Here is an 8,750-nt window from a genome sequence, read left to right on the forward strand (position 1 = left end):
TTCTTTCTTTCTTTTTCCCTTTCTTCTTCCTTCCTTCCTTCTTTTCTCCCTCCCACCCTCCCTCTCTTCCTCTTTCCTTCTTGCTTTCCTTCCTACCTTTCCTTACTTCCTTTCTCTTCCCTTCTCTGCCCCAAATATTTTCTGAGTAGCTATTGTTCCAGGAGCTGTTCCAGTCATAGGCCCTGCTGGTCTCAGTTTTGATTACCTGAGAGACACACACAATCAACAACCCAACCATATAAAGGCAGGATAGAGTGACAGAAGCTAAGAAGAAAATAAACAGAGGGGTGTATAGGGAATGAGCAGGATACGGAAGGGTTATCTGAGAAGATAGCACTTCTATCAGTCTCTTGACAGTGAAAAGAGGCAGATCTTAGGAAAAGCCTTCCAAGGAGAGGGGAAAGGCCCTCAAGTGAGAAGGAACCTGCCCTGAGGAGGAGGGAGAGGACAAGGAAAGAAGAGGGAGGGGGAGGGGGGCAGGGACCAGCCACTTGGGGGCCTGTAGAAGAAAGGAGAGTGGGACTGTTTAAGAGGTTTGCGCATAATCAGATGCATTTGAAATAGATCGCTCTGGCTGCAGTGCAGGTGGGGAGAGAGGAAATGGAGACTGGCTGAATCATTTTTTGGGCTTGTTCACAAATCATACCCGAAATACCACCACCTACAGCGCCATCCTTCTGTTCTGCTGTGGGTGAAGGGATCCCCCACATGGGCTCCAACGTCTGCTGGCAGATCAGAGGGTGGCCCACCAGGTGCCTCAGCTCTACACCCCATTTCATTCTTCCCCTCTGTGTCAACAGGAAAGCATCAGCAAAGTATGGGATTATTTTTGGGTAAATATGAACAAAATTACACTTTTACAAAACAAAATGAAAGAAAGAAAGGGAAGCAAATTCATTGCACCTGACAACTCTATGGCTTCTCCCTCTTCCTTCTGTTTAATAAATTCTCCGGAAGAGGAAGATACTAATTTACAATGACTCTTCAGTGAAATATTGCAGAAACTCCATCCTCTGATGTAAGCTGTGATTATGGGAGCTGGATCTTTTCTCTTTCTTTCCCCCTCATTTTCATAATGAGAGAAATTACTAAAAAAAAAGCCTTCAAGCAGATATGCAAACCTCAAAGTCATTAAAGGATTAGGTCATTTTAAAGGAGGATAAACTGGAAATTTCTAAGAGAGTGAGTGATCAAATATCTTATTTAATGGCAATAAATGTTCAGTTTCCATTCTCTCTTGTCATGGAAAGCGTAAAGAATGGGTCTCTTTAAAAAAAATGGGCTGCTTTCTGTGTTTTCCTTGGTTCCGATACTAACTAGTATTTTAGCTAAAATAGGTCCATTTCAGGAATATGAAATTATATTCTTGCTTTTGACTCTGCGGGGACTAATAACCACTTCAGTACTCATTTAAATATATCATATTTAGTTAAAAAAAAGGAAACGAGAGAGCATCGTATAACAGAGACTTTTCAAAACCCTGACTTCAAGGGTGGGGGATGTAGCTCAGTGGTAGAGCGCATGCTTTGCATGTATGAGGCCCCGGGTTCGATCCCCGGCATCTCCACCAAATTTTAAGCTTTTTTTTTTTTTGGGCAGGGTTTTCCCCTCCTTTTACCCCTAAAATATGTTCGTTGGTTCTTTATTTCCTCCTCAAAGTCTAAAGAAGCTAACGGGAGTTGTTAAAAAAAAACAACAAAAAACCAGAACAAAACACAACAAGTGCAGAAAATCTACTTCTGAGGTCAACACCAAGGGGAAATTAAGGGAAATAATCCTTTGGGGAGTTCTTTTTTTATTTCTTAAGAAACATTTGCAGAAAGTTGACTACCAAGTACAAGCGTGGAGGTCATTTCTTTTGCTAACCATTTCCCTCTTCTGCTATCTGTTACAGCCATTCTTGGAGGAAGAAAATTGTGAATTAAATGGATTCAGTGCACGAACTGGTGTTATTTGCACACTGTCTCTGAAACCTGGTATGTTTTATGGAGAAAACAAGGGTTAAAACCTGCATAATGCAATCCCCTTTTCCCTGGTGCTGCAGAAGTTTCCTTGAATCATGGAATCTATTTACAATCTCTACGTGGGTAATGCCAGAGTGACCTCAGGGAATTATTTTCAAAACAGGCGTCCTTCCAAAGGTTTTTTTTTTTTGCAGTTTCTTTATATAAAGACATAGGTAACCATACTTGTAGTTCTGGGAAGGTACTGTACTCAGAATTCATCGATTTACCCTCATTGTTTAGAAAGCTTTTTTAAAGATAAGCTATCTTTTAAAATTTTTTTTATTATTTATTTCTGAGAATAATTGCGTAAATATGTAACCTTGATCTGTGGTATAAAGAACCCTGTTGTTTAACCAGGGAAGGCAGGCCACTTTGAAAAGTGTGTGTGTGTGAGTGTGTGTGTGTGTGTGTGTGTGTGTGTGTGTGTGTGTGTGTGCGCGCGCCGTCAAATAGGATCTGACTGGTACAGGAGGATGATTTTTTTTTAATTGATCTTCTTTGCAAAAGAAATTTCTGTCTTCACAAACCACGTCAGTATTTGTACTGTGCTGAGCCAAGGGCCCTGTTGAATAACATCATAACTAAAATGAAAAGCTGTACTTTTATTGAAAGAAGAGACCCAGTTGCTGTGTAGGGAGCTGGTTTTGTCTGTAGTAATGAATTCCTCCCCCTTCACAGTCTTTCTCTCATTTGACTCAGCCTCCCAATGTGAATCATAAAAACATGGCAGCTTAGATCTGGAAGGTTCCTGGGCTTTCTGAATGCCTTTATTTTTTGAGTTAAGGAAGCTGAAGTTCACGAAATGACTCACCCGTTAGGTGATGACACAGCGGTGACAGCTTGCTTCTAACAAACTCCAGTGAAGGTTATTTCTCCTTAAATGTCAAGGTTTCAAAAGAACCCAGCGTTTAGGTTTTCTCCTAAAATGATCAGGCCTAACACTAAAACCAATTACAGGTTTGATTTTGTATCTTGACTATAACTACTTCTAACAGCTCACTGACAGAAGGAAAACCACAATAACTCCCCCAAAAATAAACCATAAGTATTTTACTATTGCTAAAGGCTTGTGTTAGGAAATGGCATTTTCTACAAGAGTTGTTGAACCCCTGGGAGGGGGGATGTGGGCTGGACATGGCTCTTACTTCACCTATTCAATTTTATTTTACTTCCAAGTAAAAAACACAGCACATTTAGGTTGAATAACTTCCTAAAAATTAGCTACTCTGAGAAATTCAGTTAAGCCTGACTTCCTGACCGAGGGGAGATAAAACACGTTTTTTAAGTTGAAGGTGTTTGTGCCCTGCTCCACAATCCAAACATGACCAGGAAAACAGGAAGAAGACAACGTCCCTTTGGGACATTTTTGTTATTGTTCCCTCCTCCTCGTATTCTAACCAGAAAATTCCTTTGAAAAGTTTTTTCCAGTTACATAACCAATGACAAAGCAAGGGCAACCTTTTACCATCTAGCTTTCTCCGTTTCTCTTAGAAGGGAAAAGAAAAGGTTTGCTGATTGCAAATATTTAGGATTTTTAGGATGCTGAATTAAGACACACACAAGGATGTGACCTTCATGGACTGGAATCCTTTGGAGGAAAGAAGGAAGGCAGACAAACAGGAACCAGGCCAGGCGCCCCTGGCTCCCTGCCCGCATCCCCTCCTCCTCCTCCAGCTGCAGCCAAACACCCAGGCCCTTTGTGAGCTCAGCCCATCACATGCTCACATCTGCAAGCCAATCCCACTCTGTTGCTGGGCGGCTCCTGTCCCTTTTCCATTGGTGGTGGCTCTGAAGCAATCTATTCTGGGGCGCCGGCAAAGGATGGCTACGTGGGTGAAGGAACTAGAAAACAGATGACTAATCCTGCTTCTCGCACATTCTAGCACATTGCATTCTTCTAGGTCAGAGGGTTTGGATTTCAGGAGCGTGACTTGAGACATGACTCCAGAGTCCAAGTAGGACACTGGACTTTGGGGACTTCTCCCAGCACATCAGTCTTTCTGCAGAACTGTTTTCTTCAGTGTGGACGCTAGTGACAAATTTTAGGCTGTATGATTATTGAGGGAGAGGTTCTGTCCATTTTAAGATAGTTAGCAGTGTCTCTGGCCTCTGTCCACTAAATACCAGTAGCGTACAAGACTAAAATTAGAGGCACTTGGTTTGTGGGTAATTAGCAAAAACAGAGCCTTAACTCCACTTTTCAGTCTTGACATGAGTCTGGAAGCCACATTGGCTTTTTAAAAGTTGCTTTTCTACACGGCAGACCTTTTAACCCTGGTGCTATTTTGTGAGGAGGGCATTCCTTTTTTTTGAGCTCAGAGGAATGTAGATTGTTGGTGGTGTTGGGTCCTAAAGTGATGACATAACAACCCTATGAACAATGGATCTGACGCATAGTAAGAAATTGAAAAGACCATGGCTTAAATCACGAACACCTTAGTCTTTCAATTCACATCATTACTCCTTAACAACTTGGAGAGATCCTTGACCTCATATTATCCCAATACAACACATCTTTTGATTTCCTTTTTTTTTTGTTCTTTTTTTCTATCTTTTGATTTCTTGACTGCCAGAATCAAGGGTGTTGACTGTGGATTCAAACAAGATGAAATTGTCGACTATTTCAATCTTTTCTCCATTTAATCTATTGGCCCCTAGTGAGGATTTTTTGTCTTCTTGATGTGGAGATGTAATCAATACTGAATCCTGTGATCTTTAATCTTTCACAGCAAGCATTCCAAGCCCTCTTTGTTTTCAGCAAGCATGGTCTTGTTATCTGCACAACACAGGTTGTTGATGCGTCTTTCCCCAACTCTGGTGCCATATTCTTCTTCAAAAAGTCCAGCTTCTCAGATGATTTGCTTGACATACAGATTGAATAGCTATGGAGAAAGGATATAGCACTGATACACATCTTTCTTGATTTTAAACCAAGCAGTGTTCCCTTGCTATGTTAGACAGCAGCTTCTGTCTTAGATTTTGCATGAGCACAATTAAGAGCTTTGGGATTTCCATTCTCCTGAATGTTAGCCGTAATTCGTTATGATCCACACAATCAAATGACTTTGTATAGTCAATAAAACAGAAACAGATATCCTTCTGGTACTCCCTGCTTTCAGTCAGGATCTATCTGACATCAGTAATGATATCCCTGGTCTCATGGCCTCTTATAAATCCAGCCAGTGCCAGTGATATAACCTATTCCCAAAGGATCTTTTTAGTATAGTCAGATGCAAGATTGGTTAGTGTGTACACTTGCTACACAGCATTACTGATAGATTTTTACATTGAAAGCAGATATGGGCTGAGGAAACAAGTTCACTAATTGTTGTTGTGTACCATAGAGTTGGAACTGACCCCTAGGTGACCCTCCAGCTGGTTTTTAGAGGCAATTAATTGCACAGGAGGAAACTGTCCAGCCTCCTGCGGAACAGTTGGTGGCCTCGAACCGTGTACCTTGAGAATTGCAGCACAGCTTCTTACCACTCAGCCACCAGAGCTTCTTAATTTACTAATAATTTACCAGAAAACCTTGTTTTGTTGCTGACCTGCTATTTTAGAAAACACTATTCGCCTCTTTAGGAAGGTCATTACTTTCCTGAGCCCCTTCTCTTTAACTCCAGTGCCCTTGGGGAAATGTTTACATTTGTTTGCATCCCCAAATAGCACACTGTTGGATTTAAGGTTAGGGAATGCTTTGGGACATTAGAGGGTTTCCTCTACCAGAGACAAGAACTACCTTCTCAACTAATAAGAATCTTGTTTTCTATTTGGGAGTAACTTTTGGCTTAGTTCCCTTTTCTGCTCCTTCCTCTTCCTCCTGTCTCCCTCTTCTGTTTCTGAAATTAAAGATGTTTTTTCTCTGTACCTTTGAATCTGAAGAAAACTGTGTCACAAAGCTCATGACTCAGCCTTTAAGCAATAGCAATCACAGGACAGGTGGCAAAAGCAAGCCAAAGGCCAACAGGGTGTGGGCTGAAACTCGGCCTGGTCACTTAGGAAATAACCTGTTTATTTCTTTTAAAACTTCCTGAAAGTTTTGGGGAAATAACTTTAAAAAAACCCCTCAGGTTTTAGCTCTTTTAAAGCTTCGGAAAGAAATAACCTTCCAGAAATCTCTATTGGAAGTCACTGAGGTCTCTGGTTAAACCTAGAAATGGCATTTTATTCTATATTATTTTTAAATTTTCCCAGTAACACAACACTTCATTCTGGAAAATTAAAGTTACAGAAGTTAAAATTTTTTTGAGCAGCATTTAGATCTTTGTGTTTTCATAAACACACATACAGGTTCCCATAGAAAATCTACAGCATTTAGATAGTTTGTGTTTTCATAAATACACATACAGGTTCCCATAGAAAATCTACAACATGGTTTTGGCTTTGATTCACATTATAATGTTTAAAAAGAATATTTATAATTTAGCTTGTCTTCCATATTTCAAGTAGGGAGGTCCATCCTTTTAGGGATGTAACTTTCTAATAAATCTCTTTCACTATTTTATCCTGGAAAAAAAAAAGAATATAATTTAAAACAGGACTATATTCTTTTCTAGTAGTAGAAAACTTGAGCTATTTTTTTCTTGAAGATCTTCATTAAAATTTTTTGAGGAAAGGAAGGAACATTTCTCTGCGAATTTTTAAAACTAGCTTAAAATTTTCTATTAACATTAGATGTTCTGCTGGAGGAGGGAAAATCTCCTCCTGTACCAGTCAGATCCGATTTGATGGATCAATAAATAAAATTAATAATAATAATAATAAATTTTCTATTAACATTTTAAAGGACTTTTTAAGAATACCAGCTTTTCTTCTTATATCAAAGTGGAATTTCTTTCTAGAAATACATTCCATATTTGAGGTATTTCAGTTTCTCCCCAGAAACACACAGAGCCGAGACAACTACTGTTGAAAACATCACATCTGACTGGGTTAGTTTCACTTCTGAGGTTAACTAAAAACCCACAGAAATTAAGTGTCAATTCTTTTTTATGATGAAGTACAACCTTTTCAAATTCAAGGTCGTCATAAAGAATATAGTGGAAGGCAGAAGCACAGCCTAGAAATTTCTGTCACTTTTTCATCTCAGCTCAAGTGATTAAAAAAAACCCAAAACAAAGCAAAAATTAAAGTGGGATCTCTTTTCTCAATTTATTTTCTAGGAATGTCATCATTATTTCTCCATTGGAAAACTGTCCCCTTTCTTTGTTTTGGAGACCCTGGGGCCCACTTGAACTGAAGCCAAGGCGTAGGCCTTTGTTTAGGCCCGGACACTGGGCCTCCATTCTCAGATTTGTCGAGTCATTCACCCCTGTCCAGTCCTGTCCCTCTCTAGTGTCCTCTTAGTCGGGGGTGAGGACCCCAGGGTCCTATTTGACAGGCTTGCAGGGGACCCCAGGGTGACGCACTCAAGTCTCATTATTTCAGCAGTGAGCGAAAATGACGACCCCTGCGCTTCGGGTGGGGGCAGGGCGCGTTAGAGGGGCGGCGGCCCCTGACTCCGTAGGAGGGACGGGGTCCCCACCCCACCCCCCGAAACCCCCAGCAACCAGGGACTGGTGTCACCCACGACGGGGACAGCGGACAAGGAGGGGAGGGGGCGTCGGGGCGGGTCCGAGGAGGGAAGACGGGGGGGACCCGCTCCTGGCTGCCAGTTGACTCCGCGCCGGGTTTTCGCTCCACCCGCGGACGCCCCCAACCGGCGCCTGCTTGCCGCCCTCCCCTCCCCCAGCAGTGATGCGTCCACGTGTGCGCTGATCCCTCCGCCAGGCCCCCTCAGAACAGCCACCCGGTGCCAGCCCAGCCCAGCCAGAAAGCCTCAATTGTAACCGAAAAGCATTTTGTCAAGGAGCTTGGGTGAGTTTGGGGGGATCTAGTTGGTTCTTTAGGTTGCTGGAAGTTCTGGAGGAAAAGAGTTCCTTCTCGGGGTTTCTGCGGAGGGATCTCTGTGGGGCGGAGGCCGGCCATGCCTATATAAGGCAGCGCGGGGTGCGGCGCAGTGAGATCCGTCGAGGTCGGAGTTCGGTTGCTGTTCCTTTGTGCGCGCTGCTGCCTTCGCCACTTGGTGAGGAGGGGAGGCCGCGCCGGCCTGGCGGGCTCGGAGCTCGGGGCTGGTCGGGAGGGCAGGGGCCAGGCCGAGCCGCTCGCCGCGGGCGGTGGGCAGCGGGGCCTTCTGGTCGGCCGGGGCCGGGAGGACGGACAGACGAACGTCGCAACATGGCGACTACTGCCGACTGAAAATAACCGGGTTTAGGTGGGAGAGACGAGAGTCTCGGCCGCCGCGGGGCCGTGGGGGGTGGGCAGGGTATAGGGGGGCGTCTAACGCGGAGTCTTGTGATTTCGGGGAAGGACTGGGCGGAAAGGCGGGTGGGGGGAGGGCGCGGCGCGGGGGCGCGCAGCGGTCGGGGGCGCGCACGTTCTTTACCCGACGCCGTGCGCGCGCCCGAGCCCGCCGTCACGTGACGGCCCCGCCTGTTGGCGCACAGTGTCGGGCGGGGCAGCCCGGCGGTTAGTGCGCGAGGCCTCTCGCCCGCGGGCCTAGGCAGGGCTGGGGTCCAGCCTGTGCGATTGACGGGGGGACAGGCCTCGCTGGGGGGAGGAGGAGGAGGAAGTCCGGCTGCTCGGGCCGCCTGCTAGCTTTGGAAGTCGGGTCAGCCTGGGCTCAGTAGGATTTTTTTTTTCCCCCCCCTCTATTTTTCTTCCCTCTAGATTCTACGGAGGTGGTCTTTATAGGGATGTAATGAT

At 44.3% G+C, this 8,750-nt stretch overlaps 1 non-coding gene across 1 annotated transcript; it reads left to right on the forward strand.

Annotated features, from left to right (window-relative positions):
- Positions 1 to 1,495: 1,495 nt before the first annotated feature.
- On the forward strand, positions 1,496 to 1,567 carry TRNAA-UGC. Its single transcript has one exon. It is a non-coding gene; the product is annotated as a tRNA-Ala (tRNA).
- Positions 1,568 to 8,750: the final 7,183 nt, after the last annotated feature.

Source organism: Elephantulus edwardii, unplaced genomic scaffold (genome assembly GCF_000299155.1).
Source record: "Elephantulus edwardii isolate Elephantulus edwardi_28Jun2011 unplaced genomic scaffold, EleEdw1.0 scaffold00148, whole genome shotgun sequence".
Taxonomy (NCBI): domain Eukaryota; kingdom Metazoa; phylum Chordata; class Mammalia; order Macroscelidea; family Macroscelididae; genus Elephantulus; species Elephantulus edwardii.